Genomic DNA, 15,920 nt, shown 5'->3' on the forward strand with positions numbered 1-15,920 from the left:
GGTAGGGAGGAACATGACAGTGGGGAGCTTTAAAGGTGAGGACAAGGATCGTAACTTGATCCTCTGGGGGATGGTGACCCAGTGAAGCCAGGTGAAGATGGGGTTGATTTGCTCACAGAGCTTAGTTTGAGAGAAGACATGAGCTGAAACCTGAAGGGAGAGTTAGTGGTGGAGGTGGGCAATCTTGTGGAGGTGTGGGAAAGCTGAACTGGTCATGGCACAGATGTAGGGTTTAAGACAGTCCAAGGTTCCATACTGCCTCAATGAGGTGGAGAGCTAATCCATGAATAGTGATGCTGTCATTGTCTAAGGCGAGGAGGTGATGACGGGAGACCAGCAGGAGGGCTCGGTCTTGTCAACTTTCAATTGGAGAAGGTTAGCTCTCATTCAGGACTTGATGTCAGACAGACAGTCTGTCAAGACAGCAGTGGTCCTGGAGTCGAGGGTAGAGGCAGAGAGAAAGAGTTGGATGTCATCTGCAATTATATGGAAGTTAACCCAATGCCTGCGGATGATATCACCAAGCGGAAGCATATAAATATGAAAAAGGAGAGGACAAAGAACAGAGCCTTGGGTAACAATAATAATAATAATAATAATCCTTGCATTTGATACAGCGCTTTTCACGTCTTCTAGACGTCCCAAAGCGCTTCACAGAATATACTGTAAAGTATATTGACTGTATATTTGTGGGCGAACGCGGCAGCCAATTGCGCACAGCAATGTCCCACAAACAGTCATGGATTGAAAATGATCAATTTATTATTTTTTTTGTTTTGGAGGGATTATTATTAGGCATGTGGAGTAAGGAAACTTGCCCAAGGTTTCGCCCTGCCTGGAATTGAACTCAGGTCTTTGCTGCCATGACAATCCCATGACTAAGGTTCCTCCATTTGACCACTCTCCGCGTTTGTCAGTATTGCAGGTATTTAAACTTTGGGTCACACATTTATAGTGGAGTAAAATTGGTCTTTACATGAAGAATTATTCACATGAGGGATTCAATTTTCTATTGTTACCAATTCTATTGTTACTTTGTAATAACTGATAAATATCTAATGGATTAGTTAAAAGTTGGGCTTGGTCTTATTGAAATGAATGGGAAATATCGGTAACAATAAGCAGAACTGGCATTATTACTGTAAGGTTAACAGTAACCCACAAAAATACATAAGTACAAGCAAAAATAAATCATTTTGAAATTTCACTTTATACCTTTTCCCTTCTATTTTCCTCCCATTCTGTCTTACATACTTAACTTTGTTTAATAACTTTGTTTCAGCGTTAAAGTGATAGAACAGATGGCTCCCAGGTGTTCATTATTTCAGATTGGTGAAACTGTATAAATGTTGTACGTATTTATCTTTCATACTAAGAATGACACCTCACATAACATGACAGTGTGATACCCACTTGCATTTTGTACATTTGCTAATCATATCAATCTAAAATTATATAATATGCCATATAATACTACAAACAGGCTGTGAAACGGTCCAAGAAGGAAGACTGGTAAAGTTTCTGAGTAGTTATGGGAATTTTAACTATAGCAGTAGGTGGGATAAATAAAAGCTGGTGAAGTGGTTACATTTTGCATTTTATAACTCATTTTGCTGGTCTAGATTTATTCATTAAGTGGAGACCTTTGTAAGCAAATCATTAGGTTTACAGTGGATTTATTAATTGCGTGCTTGGCACAAATTCAAAGTAATTAAACCAAATTAATGATGGAATTGAGGAGAACAAGTTGTAACAGAGCTCACAGAATAAAACATAATAGTGCTAAATCTCACTGATTAACAAAGTGACTGGCATTTACTTTATCATTATGGATATTAATAATTGAAAGGTTTCTGCAAGATTATTGATTGTGATGCCATGCACACTCACAATTAATTCCTGCTAATTCATTGATTTGAAATGAGTGAAGGAGAACACTGACTTCATTCAGTCTTTTGTTCAATGCTAATTGGTGGAAGTTTTTTTAAAATAAGTCCTACCTGCTTTGTCGTAGTTGCATCGATTATTCAGTGAGATTCTTGATGAATTATTTAAAAGTCAGATTGAACATTTGCAGCATTCATTACTTTTACGATCTCCAATTAAAGATTTGCTATGACTTACTGGGATGAAATATGTGGGAGATGATAATTATCACTGGTGATTGTTGACAGTTTTCACACTAATTGCTAATGACACGATCCACCAACCAGTCGTGAACGTAACATGATCAATTGGGGCCATCCCCCCAGCACTGCATTCCCCCAGTCAGCCCACATTGTGAATGCAAAGTCTTGATCCAACAACCTTCCGACTCAGAGATGAAGTGTTACCAGCTCAGCAAGACCCTCACTTCCTTTTGAAATTGGATAAGGGAAGTTGAAATCTAAGATGGCTAACAGTGCATCATTTGTTGTGTGTGACCAGATGAGCTTTGTGTGCCTAAGTTGTAGATTTTTAATCAAACAAACCCAATGGCTATCCGTCTCTTTAGTTTTTTTTTGCTTAAATGTGTTATGCTTTCCAGAACTATATAAAATCTAGGATGATTTATTTGATGGAAAATATTAAGAACAATATTGCTATAAGAACAATATTCTTCTCTAAAGTATTTTTGCATATTTGCCAGATGCGCATAAAATGTAAATTGGTGGAGATTTTTTCTCTCTACAAACATGATTCTCAAGCAATCTGTGTTTGTAACATTGATATTTTGTGAGATTGCATTCAGTCAGATTGCAATTTATGCAAATGAAGGAAAGCTTCAATTTTAGCCGATTATATCATCTTTTGCGTCCACATTAATCATAGTTTGGAGGGCCATCAGGCTAGAGGGAAGAGTTTTGTTCAGTGACTCAAGATGGACTCTTGAGCTTTCAGAGGTATGTGTCAATTCTAATAGTTGTTCAGGATTTTACACCATTAACAACACAGCACATTCAGAAAACAAGGAAGCAATGAGAAGAATACAGAACCAGCAGAAAGGTCAGTCTGAACCCGTGGACTATTAGTCAGTTTGCTTGGTGAGTTTTCTGTTCATTAAGATGATGGATATTGATGCTGGGAAAAGAACACTTTTCAGGCACCTGGGGTCAGCAATGAGCATTCACAGGTCAGGTATAGCATTGTGAAACACAGAGCAAAATACCCTCATAGTCTGCCTAGTCTCAACTCAACACCAGTGTGGCATTTATCCATTCCCCACATCAGCCATCATGTTGTTTGAGATTGCCAATTTGTAGCAAATTAAGGGTAGTTTTGCCCTTTGAGCCTATTTGGAACTTTAGAGGCTGCTCACAATTCATTTCACATGGGATCAGCACAGCTAACACACTGATGAAAGTATCTCATCAGTTAGGGCTAGATTCAAGCCCAGTGAAACACCAGCATGCCAAAGCAGCTGACTGGAAATGTTTTCTGTGTGTTTCTAGCATATTACCTCGAGGTGATGCGAGGGTCAAGAATGCAATGACTTGAAACAGGAATCCTTACCATCAACTCAAATTCGCAAACTAGAAATAGAGCTTTTCACGCAGGGTAACGTCTCAAAACATTAAACATTTGCAGAACTTGATGCCGTGAGGGAGAGGTGACCGTCGGCATGGTTGAAGAGGATGAATTTCAGTCGTGATCTGAAGACGGGCAAGGAGGAGAAGGCAAGGGGGTGGGATTGAGGCAGAAAGTTCCATAAATGGAGGGGATGAAGGACATGCAGGAGGCCAGAGCCAGCTAAGTGAAGGAGGTGTTCAGTGGACTGGGTTGGAGAGGTAGGGAGGTGATAGGGCACAAAGTGATTTTTACACAAGTGTGAGGATCTCGAAATTAATCCGTTCTGCAATTGGGAGCCAGTAAAGCCTGGCGAAGAGAGGGTTAATGGAGTTACGGAGATTGGTGCTGGTGAGGATACAGGCTTCATTAAATTGAATCCATAGGTCGGTGGGATATTATTTACAATTCCTGTTATAGATCAACACACTTTAGGCCCTCTGGTTTTCTCTCCCCCTGCCCCGGCCAGCCCTATCAGGATTTGTCGCATGACAAACAGAGAGAGATAACATTAATGCTGGTGCTCCTACTGTTTGTAGTGGCACATTAATAGTAATTTATCCAACTCTTCCCATCCAAATCACCAAAGAGTAAAATTACTGGTTCACATTTCTGATTAGGTGAATAAGATGGAAGGAAATTTGACAGTTGAGGCTGGGCAGACGATGAGGGTGTTTTGCACTTGCTGATCGGGATGGGGCAAAGCCAGGTATTCTGTACCTGATGTAACAATTATCACATCACATACTGTGAATTTCAGTGTTACTTGAAATGCCCAGAAGAAAGAACTTACCTAAACAGCACAAAGGTTACTGCATTAATACACAGGCCTGTAAAGTTCACTGACTTGCCAAAGCCTTGGAGAAAAAGTGTTCCCAGAAAGGGAGCTAACAATGTCATTTTGTGAAGCCACTAAATATAGGAGTAACTTAATCAAGCTGGTAGCTTACAAGTGTTTTGAGTCCATAAATAATACGGGAGATAATGATTGTTCCAGTACACCGTATATCCCACACAGACAATTAAAGCTTGATTCACTCAATAGGATGGCTGAAGACTAAAAATGCTGAGATATGAAAAACGATTAGTGATATTGATGGAGGACCTTCCAAGAAAGAGCTGCCCACTGCAATCTGTGAATTAAAGGACGGAGATGGTTTCTTCTTCATTCATTACTGATGAATGTCCTAGTCCATATCTGAGATGATAACATGGGAACTAGGTGATTTCAGTGCATTTGTTCCGTCACCCATTGAAGAACCATTTAGCTTTCATTCTGTTCTTTCTTCTCTCAATGTTCTATCCAAAGAAGTTTCTACTAAGCACTCTCACCACTTGGTCAGAATGTTGTGGGTTCAAAGAACATATAAATTGGGACTTGGAAACCATATAGTTTATGTTCAATGCAACATTTGTTGTTATTTCATTTGACTTGTAGTTTACTTATGTGTGTAGGCTGCTAAACTTCTCTTGCTTACGTCTGCAACTACATAATACACTGTCATTATACTTTACACAAAATCCTGTGAAGCCTTTTGAGATATCCTCCTGAGGCAAAAGGCACAATTTCAAATACAAAGATTATTTATTTTCCTTATGCTCTTCAGCAGATGCAAAATCAATTGATGATAAGCACATAAGCAAGCACATGATAAGCGATGTTGGTGGTCCACAGGTATGTTCCACATTGACAAGGGAAGCTACACAATGTTCATCCACCTCCACATCTCCAGTCTTTAGACCTGACCATCTGATCTACACTGTGTGAGGTGTGCACTGTTCTAAAATCAGGTATCAGCCCTTGCAGTAACTACCTAAAACATTAAGCAAAGTTACCTTGTTTAAGTCCCAGACTAACCCTTTGCCTTCACTAAAGAAAATCCAAGTGGTTGTTGTTGTAAAGTGATCATAGCTCAAGTGATCCTAGCTCTTTTGATGATGGGAAACCACATTTGAGCTTTACCTTCTTTTGTAGCCAATCTTGTATTATTACTGTGTTTTTTGCTGAATTATTCCCCATATTGCACTTCGGTTATAAAATGCTGTACAGCTGTGTCTTCCCATCCTTTTTTTTATAACACTTTAACATTACATCAAAACACACTTCACAGGTACAACAACAACAACAACAACTTGGATTTATATAGCGCCCTCCACGCTGGACAGTGTCTCAGAGCACTTTACAGTAACGGATCCCGGGACCGAGCCGGGGGGAGGGGGAGGAAGGTGACCAAAGGCGCGGTCGAGAAGAAAGGTCTTCAGCAGAGATCTGAAAATGGGAAGGGAGGGAGCGAGACAAAGGGAATGAGGAAGGCAATTCCAGAGCCTCGGGGCATAGTGGCTGAAGGCACGGCCGCCGAGGGTGGAGCGGAGGACTCGGGGGACGAGGAGGAGGCCAGACCCGGTGGAACAAAGGCAACGGGTACTGTTTTGAGGAGAGAGGAGGTCAGAGAGGAGGGAGGTGCAGAGGAGTGCAGGGACTTGAATACAAGGGTGAGGATCTTGAAATATATCCTCTCTGGGATAGGCAAGGACTGGAGTGATCGGGGAGTGGAGTTTTGTGTGGGTGAGAATGCGGGCAGCAGAGTTTTGAATGATTTGGATTTTATGGATGGTAGTGGAAAGGAGACTGGCGAGTAGGGCATTAGAGTAGTCCAGCTGAGAGGTGGCAAAGGCATGGACCAGGGTTTCAGTGGCTTTTGGGGAGAGGTATTGGCGGAGATGGGCAATGCGTCGGAGGTAGTAGAAGGCGGTGCTGATAAGGGACCAGATGTGGGAGAGGAAGGATAATTGGGGGTCAAACCTGATGCCTAGATTGAGCACGGGTTCGGAGAGTTTTAGGGGGAGGTCGGTTAGGTGGAGGAGGTGAGAGCCGTGAGATTTTAGATGTTGACGAGAGCCAAAGAGTATGGCTTCTGTCTTTTTAACGTTCAGCTGAAGGAAGTTTGTGCTCAACCTGACCTCAATCTGACAGGCAGGCTGACAGAACATCAGGGGACTGGGGGTCGCAAAGAGAGGTGATAAAATAGAGTTGGGTGTCATCTGCATACATGTGGAAATGTACTCCATGTCTACGGATGACATCCCCAAGAGGGAGCATGTAGATCAGAAAGAGGAGACGGCCAAGGATGGATCCTTGGGGTACCCTGCAGGTGACTGGGTGAGAATGGGAGGAGAAGCCATTTGTGCAGATGTTCTGCTGGTGGTTTGTGAGGTAGGACTCGAACCAGGTGAGTGAGGTCCCACTGAGGTGGATGACGGAGGAAAGGCGGTGGAGTAGGATGGCGTGATCGACTGTGTCGAACACGGCAGAGAGATCCAGGAGGACAAGGAGGCAGAGGGAGCCCTGGTCACAGATAGAGAGGATGTCGTTTGTGACTTTCACAAGCGCAGTCTCTGTACTGTGGGCAGGGCGGAAACCGGATTGCAGGGGTTCGAAGAGGGAGTGGGAGGAGAGGTATGCGCGAAGTTGGTTGGCAATGATGTGTTCTAGAACTTTTGAGAGGAAGGTCAGGTTAGAAATAGGGCGTTAGTGGCGGGGGTTTGAGGGATCTAGGGAAGGTATTTTCAGGAGGGGGGTGATGACAGCAGTTTTGATAGGTAATTGCTATCAAGTGGAGTGAAGGTTTTGGGCAGCAAATGAGTAGACACTTATATCAGCAAAGCTCCCTAAACAGTTATGAGATGCATTAATCTGCAATATCGGTGGCCGGGCAATTGGAAGCAATTGCTATTTGGAAGCAATTGCTTCCAATTGCCTGGCCACCGATACTGCAGATTAATGCATCTCATGACTTCCAAATAGTGTCGTGAGATTTTTAAGCATCCATCTAAATGGAGGGAATTTGGTTTAACGTCTTATCTGAAAGGAGACCCTCTGACAAAGCAGTACGTCCCCAGTACTGCCAGGTTATACTGTGAGCACAAACCCAGACAGGCTAAAATCCACAACCATAGGACAAGTGCTACACATTGAGTTAGACATGTGACTACTCACAAAAAAATAAGACTTCAACACAAATGTAGGTTGACACCATCCTGAGGGCATCCCACTGAACTTGCACAACCTTTATGGTTATGGAGGGATTATACATGTTCTGCCACAGCAAAAAGATTTCCCTAGTAGAATACAATTTAATCATGATTACTAAAACACTCTGAACATTGAAAACATTTATCTCACAAAGGAAGACAGATTATCAGAGATTGGTGTCAGCCGGCCTTAGTTGGTAGCATGTTTGCCTCCGAGGCACAGGCTTGTGGGTATGGGACTTTGAATTTACAGTCTCGGCTGACCTTCCGATACATTGCTGGGAGTGTGCTGCATTGCTGGAGGTGTTGTCCTTCCATTGAGTCATTTAAGCCAATATCCCGTCTGTCTGTTCAGGTGGACATGAAGGATCCCATTTTACTAATCAAAAAGAGGAGATTCTCACTAGTCCTGGCCAAATAATCCCTGAGATAAAACTGGTCATTCACTTCATGGCTGTTAGTGGGATGCAGCTGTGTGCAAAATTGGCTGTCACCTTTGCCCACAAATTAGTTACTTTACAGTGAATCCTTTTACGCAATTTGATCATTCTCCCAATGTGCAAGCATTACAGTAAAAATTAAGTAAGTCGTATTAATTGGGACCATAACATTTAATATGACTTGTGCGAAGTCCAAGTTGCAGGCAAACTGTATAAATCATGTGAAATCTGATTTAATCAATAATCTACTTCATCATTGCAGCCAATAAGAGTGCATGTGGTGACGGGTCAAGACTATGTTTCCTGTGATTCCATGCTTCTTGACCCGTTGCCACACGTGCAATTAACAGCAAACAAAGGGATCGAATTGAATTGTGGAAATGAAGTTCTTCTTCGCACATGTTTTCTATGACTTTGACGATTATACAATTTATAAAGATTTGCATGTTTCACTGCTTTATTGTTGTCAGCCATTAATTCCAAATATACCAGCCATATGACTTTACAATATTGTCACTTATTCCAATGCTTCAATTACAACCTGTCCTCCAATTGATTTAAGGTAAAAAAAAATGAGAGTTTTGGTTCATTACTTCCCTAGACTATAGACAACTCTTATGCTCAGCTCTTGAACTGTAAGATAACCAAAAAATAACCTTGCTTGCCAGCTGGCCCTCACAGATCCTGGATGGTCACTTGAGCAAGGTCCAAATGCTTCTGGTGACTGTGGACCCATTCCCAAGCAGACTGCAGACGGCAGGAGAGGAGAGGAAATAAATATGAAACTATATTTATCTGCTATTATGTGTTATACCTTCCAACATCACTTTCATTTTGATATAACCCTTTATAAATTGTTTTTCAGGGATACAAGCAAAACAGCTTTTCCAGAACATTTTAATATCAAACATTTTAATAAAGAATAAAAAATTGTATTGAGTTTGACAAAATTCCTTTCCGTTTCTAATATTTTCAAGTATTACGTTGTAGCTGAACCATTGCAATGAAAAAACAGCACTTTCCAAATTCCGTATTAATGTGAATGTAATGTGAAGGCTGAATCCTCACAAGTTAATGTATGACTTTGTGGACAAAATCGTAAACTTTTGCTTTCAGTGGAGCACCAACAAACATTGTCTTGTATGCTCGAAACTCATAATCTAATTTAAATAATAATAATAATATTTATTGAATGTATCGTTGAATTGCAACTGTTTGAATGCAATTCACACAATGGGCTGAAAATGCAATATTTCATAAGATTTGATGTGAGAATTATATTAAATTTGTTAAGAAACATTGACATTCAGGTAGTGATTATTGAGTGGCTTAGAATACGTTAGAATATACAGTACAGAAACAGGACATTCGGCCCAACTGGTCTGTGCCGGTGTTTATGCTCCACATGAGCCTCCTCCTGCCCTTCCCCAACTTAGCCTTCAAGCATAACCTTCTATTCCTTTCTCCCTCATGTACCTCTCTAGCTTTCCCTTAAATACATCTATACAATTTTCCTCAACAACCCCTTGTGGTAGCATGTTCCACATTCCCACTACTCTCTGTATAAAGAAATTTCTTCTAACTTCCCTATTTGATCTGTTTGTGACTATTCTATATTGATGGCCCCTGGTTTTGATCTCCCCCACAAGTAGAAACATCTTCCCTATGTCTACCCTATCAAAACCTTTCATAATTTTAAAGACCTCTATCAGGTCTTATTCTCCTCTTTTCAAGAGAAGAGTCCAAGCATGTTCAGCCTTTCCTGATAGGTATAACCTCTCAGTTCTGGGATCATCCTTGTGGATCTCCTTTGTACCCTCTCCAGTGCAAACTGTCACTGTGTGGGGTTCTACCAGCGAGAACAAATTGTGTTTATTACCAGCCCAGGGAGCAGCAAGTCTTCTTCAATGTATCCTGTCTTAAAATTAATTTTAACACTTAAAATTAAAAGTTGAAATGCTGCTCCAGAGACTGGGAATGAAGATGTTTCTGCCGCTCGTTAATTTTAAACAAAACCACGGTCATCATTTGGAATCTGAAAAGCCTGCGGAAGAAACTTCTTTACAGAAGTCAGGTAGTGGAAATTACAACAACTTGCATTTATATACCGTTCTTCATGTAGGTAGGGTCTCAGAGTACTTGACAGTGGCGGAGCCTAATGACGAGCCAGGAGGTGAGGAGTACAGTAGGAACGGTCGAAGAAGAAGATCTTCAAGTGCTATCTGAAAATGGGAAAGGATGGGGCACAGTGGAGGGATTGAGGGGCAGTTCTCCAGAGTTTTGGGGCATAGTGGCTGAAAGTGTGGCCGCCAATGGTGGAACGGAGGGCACAGCGGCAATTTGTCCCAAATCTGTCTTTAAGGATAGGTTTTAACTGTATTTTTATTCTAGTCGATAAAGCATTCTTTAATTATCTCCAAGGATTATTAAAGAACGGAATGCACTTCATTCACATCATGGCTGCTTGTGGGACATTGCTGTGCGCAAATTGGCTGTCGTGGTCACCTACAAATACAGTCAGTTTATGGTAAAACCTGTGAAGCGCTTTGAGATGTTTCAGTGATATAAGGTGCTATATCAAATGCAAATGCAAGGATTATTATTAATTATAAATTAATGCCATTATGGCACATTGCATTAAGCTTGTGTCAATGAAGGGGTTAAATGTGAATTGTATTGCAATAATATATTTCAGTATTATGAAAATGCCAATAATAGTAACACGTTTAATAAAATTGCTTTGATGGAATTGGGATTGAAAAAGTCTATTTTAAAGCAGGAAATTATCTATGAATTTAGAATTAGGCTTGAGTCTCTGATTCCCATCTGCTTCAGGGTCACTGGGAGGTCAGGAATAACTGATGATACATTAGATAGGAAGGGAAGCTCGAATGGGTCGGTGCTTTTGTGATACATGCGATTTTGCCAACGTAAATTGCATGATGTTTTTTATACGAGGGTCACACTTCAATCAGCGTCTGGCTGTTCGTGAGATTGCTCTCAAGAGAATGAATATGTGACAAGCAATTTGCTGCTCACAGAACAAAACCAGTGACAGTAAGAAGAGCTAAATAGTTTTAGAGATTAAAGAGAATCATTGGAAAACACAAACGCATATACTACATGCTGCAACCATCATTTTAATATATATTTAGATTAAAGTTTGGGCAGAACATACTAAATTAAACACTCCCCTACTTCAATGTTTGCATACTGGTAACTACAGTATTTGTTTAAGAAATATATAGGTTTAGTACCGTCTGTTTGGTGATAATGTTTTTTTAGGTGTTTGACTGTGAATGCTTCCAACTTAATTTGAGAGATGATTCATAAAATGCTAAATAAAAACAGAAGTCGCTGGGATCTCTCAGCAGGTCAGGCAGCATCTATGGAGAGAGGAAAGTGAGTTAATGTTTCAGTTCGATGACCTTTCTTCTGTTGCTTCTGCCCTTTCTAATGCCACTCCCTCTCCATCTCCAGCCTCCACCCATCCCTCCATCTACACTTTTGAGCCCGCCTCCCCCTCTTCTCTCACCTCCATCATTTCCCAAATGAAACCCACCACCTGCTCCCTTTACCTGTTTAATTAGCACCTTTCACAGCAGGAGGATGCTTAACACTAGTTGGGCACCAGTATGTGCACCATAAGTTAATAGTGTTTCAGTGTGTGCTTTTGGACCTTATTTATTAACTTACTTTTCTCTTTAAAATGCTGATTGATCTGATGTGGATTTGCAACATGTGCAGTTTTTCGTTAACTGCTATAAATATGCCGACTGTTGGGAATTTGTTCTCTGATATTTTGTTCGAAAAAATTCAGAATAATTAGAATAATTTATTTTGACGTAAGGCTAAACAAGCTCTTGAGATGCAACCAAGCGCATAATTTGTAGAAAGCAGTGACCGGGAGCGAATTAGGCCACAAGATGCAATTTCATGGTCAAACCCTGGAAAAACTCCTGGATGCTGTTCTCTTGAAACTGTTTTGACTTCTTGAGCTGCTTAGATGCTTTCAGAGATTCAGATATTGCTTTAATTTACGACTGATCGCCCTTTAGAAAATAACCTTAGCAGCCTGTTGAACAAAACAAAAGCTGCCTCTGTGGTGGTAAATTTCAAAAATCTATTTCACAAACAGCTACAGCATTTCACAAGTACTAATGTTATTGAAGTTGTGAAATTCCACAGACATTCAGAGACGGTTAAAAGAGACTAATTGCAACAGCACTCCAAGTTTAAGTCTGTTTAAGTTTGCGTCAAGCCCTATCTCAGCTCTCACTCACTCACCTTTTCTCACTTCTGTAACAATGCCTGCCTCTGCCACTATCTCTCTTGTGGCCGCCAAGACCCTCATTAATGTCTTCATCGTGTCCAGGCTCGATTACTCTAATGCCCTGCACGACAGACTCCAAGCTCCTTCTATCAAACTGCTGAAGATCCAGAACTCTGCAGCACTGTCCTCTTCTGCGCAGGCTATGTTAGCCCATTTCCCCCATTCTCGATCAGCTCCACCTGCTCCCCATTTCTCCAGCAGATTGAATTCAAGATCCTCATCCTCACATTAGTATTCTTCCACACACTACCTCTGTGACTGTCTGCAAACCACCTACAATGGCTGCTCCCTCTGTTTAGCAAACACTGTCTTGCTTCTTGTCTCATGCCCTATCTGCCCACCATCAGTGGGGGAGCTTTCAGCTGTAGCTTTAGCTCAGTGTTTAAAGCACTTGCCTCGCAAATGAGAGGAGCTGAGTTTGATTCCAGGGACAGGACGAAACGTTGGGCAAGTTTCCTTATTCCACACACCTCTGTTTATCTAGCAGTAAGTAGGAACCCGGTTGTTAGTCGATTGACAGATCGTTTTTCTGGGGATAAAGATAATAATAAATTGGTCACTCAATCCGGAACTGTTTGTGGGACACTGCTGAGTGCAATTAGATGCCGTGTTTCGCCTACAAAATTTCCACTCAATTCTCTTACAGTTGGTATTACTTACAAGTAATGTTAGCAGTGACCTGATGAACAGGAAGTCAGCTACTTTTATCGGCGGTAGCCAGTCAGCTTTCTGTCCACATACACAGTGAATGCAGAAGCGCTGATCGGCGATTGAGACCTGTTACAAGATGAGATTGGCAATTTTATTGTCCCCAATGTTATATGGTGTTTTATTGTAGTAATTAACTATTCATGGAATAGGATACCTCTGCAGCACACTTGAGAGCTATAGTTGTAAAATATAAGGTCTAAAATTGATATCTGACTTCAACGTTTACCAATTTACAGCAAATTGAAATTCAGCCTGAGCAGAGCCTGCTGAAGCCTGGTGCTGACCTGTTCCCAATCAAACCAGACAAATTGAGTGGATCTAACAAAGCTCAGGGTGATATCACAGTAATTCTTACCAATGAAAACAGAAATGCTGGCAATCCACAGCAGATCACTCAGCATGTGAAGAAGATTTAGCAGGATGCTTCATCAGAGATGAAATAATGGACTTCGGATGCTAGAAATTTCACTTGATCTTAGCCTGGAAGCCTATTTTGTCTTAATATTCAGCGTGGTGCCGATTTGCGGAAAATTCTTAATTTCTGCCTTAATTTGGCAAGTTTGTTTCTTTCTGTGTTTGAACCAGCTTCCAAATTGAAACTGAATTTAAGAATTTTCCACAATTTTGCAGAATGTTAAATTTTTAAGACAAAATAGTCTTAGACAGCTAAAGCTAAGTGAAATTTTTCTCATCTGAAGTCCTTAATGTTACAGAGCTGATGCCTCTTAATGCAGCTGAAGTTTTTACATTTACAAATCCTGCGGCTTCAGTTTCAGTGCTTGATGCATTTGCAGAACCTGTGCTGCTGTTACGTAAGTCAGGGTGGTCTAACTGGTGGCCCGCAGGCCGCATTCGGCCCGTGAACACAGTCACACTGTCTGACCCAACGAGAAAAACAATCAAGGCGCTGGTTAGCAGCAGAACCTGTCAATCACTTTCAAACCGGTACAGGAGAGAGATGCACAGACAGAAAGAGATACAGAGATGCACAGAGAGAGAGAGAAAAATACAAAGAGAGAAAGAGGTACAGAGTCACAAGTAGACAGAGAGAGGGAGAGATTCAGAGAGAGAGAGAGGGAGAACAAAAACACACGCAAACAGAAAGAGAGTGAGATGCACACAGACACACCTAGATAGAGTGACACACACAGACAGAGAGAGACAGACACAGAGGCAGATACCTGTTTTCTGGCTGTATTATTGTTTTAAAATGTGTATTAATTTTTACATTGCCTATTTAAAGTTTGCACTGCAACTAAAATATAGTGAAATTAAGTAGTAGTTACACAATTTGAAACAGGATTTCTATATGATTCCAGGTTAAGGAAGGAAAACACAAAAATATTGATTATGTAGCCCGCAGACATTTCTTAAATCTAGAATCCAGCCCTCAGCAGCCAAAAGGGTTGGATTACCTTGATGTAAGTGGTGCAATGCCATCGTAGGCCGTGCTCCTTTGGGGAGGCATTTGGACCTTTGTTATTTTTGATTGAGTGCTGCCAAAGTAAAATTGATGGAAAAAGGTTGTAATCATTACCGCAGCCACGACCAGAACCACTGGTGGCATAGAGTAAATTGCAGGCGAATTAGGGTAAGTTGCTACTTTTTAATTATAGTCTGTCAGTGTCAGCAGGAGGAGCTGTCAATGGCAACTCCATGGGTAAAAAAAAGCACTGCAGCAAGCCAGAGGTGGCCAAGTAACATCAAGCTGAGGGGAAAAAAATATCATTAGCAAGAAGTTAACAGATGATACTGTACATATACACAGGGAGCTGAATTCAAGCTAATGCATATTCAAAGAGGCAGCTGATGAAAGACGAGAGACAAAGACATTAGGCAGAAGTTTAAAATATATATATATACAAAGAGCTGATGGGCCATTAATAGCTGGTGAGGATAAGGTTGGAAATGACAAAAGCGGGTGAGGCAGCATAATGCATGCTCATCTTTGTCAGAGGCATGCAAGTCTTGAGTTTTCCTGGGCTGCCATGGAGCAAAAACCCACCCAACACTGTATCCCTAGGGGAAATGGATACATACTCACATTTGCACCACTGTAGAATGAATGCCCATACTCTTCCAGACCACTCAGCCACTTCACCAGAGAAGACAGAAGCTGAAATCTGCCATATAGCCAGAGGTAGGATCAATTTAGTTCAAATTTGTCCTTCTTGTAGACCCAGTCGCTTGTGATCCACTGGGAACCATAGACACGATTGCTTTTATTTCCCCAGCTACTTGCTTAACAAGTATGATGAAGGTAATGTCTGGAGATTCTTTGTTTGATTCCCTAGAATTAATCAATCTGTGCCATTCTAAACAAAAGATTACACCAAAATTAATATAGCTCAGCGAATAAAGCTCAGCTTTATTTAGGTATCTATAAATAAGCCATCTATATATATATGTCATTTGGATTACTAATTAGATATGACCTAGAATTAAGATGTATTTAGCAATTGTAGCTCTGTCGCATTAAATTACATAAACTGTTCGGCACAGAAACAGGCCATTCAGCCCAACTAGTATGAAGCATTGTTTATACAACATATGAGTTTTTTTGAGAGTACAGTATTTGAAATAAAATAATAATCCTTGAAATTGATTTAGTGCCTTTCGTGTCAGGAAGACGTCTAGAAGTGTTTCACAGGATTTTACTTTAAAGTGGAGCAACTGTGTATTTTGAAGACAAAAGTTGTGCAACTCTGAAGGTCTCCCCCTCCCCCCACTCCATGGTTCAGTTGATAGCCAGGATAAGCGGATCTCCTTGGAGCTTAACTGGCTCCGAGGTGACAGGTTTGGCATCGGAATGTCAGATTAGAGCCAGGCCTCTATGGTGGTTCCAATAGTCTATTTTG

The sequence above is a fragment of the Callorhinchus milii genome, unplaced genomic scaffold, assembly GCF_018977255.1.
Source record: "Callorhinchus milii isolate IMCB2004 unplaced genomic scaffold, IMCB_Cmil_1.0 Scaffold4, whole genome shotgun sequence".
Lineage (NCBI taxonomy): Eukaryota > Metazoa > Chordata > Chondrichthyes > Chimaeriformes > Callorhinchidae > Callorhinchus > Callorhinchus milii.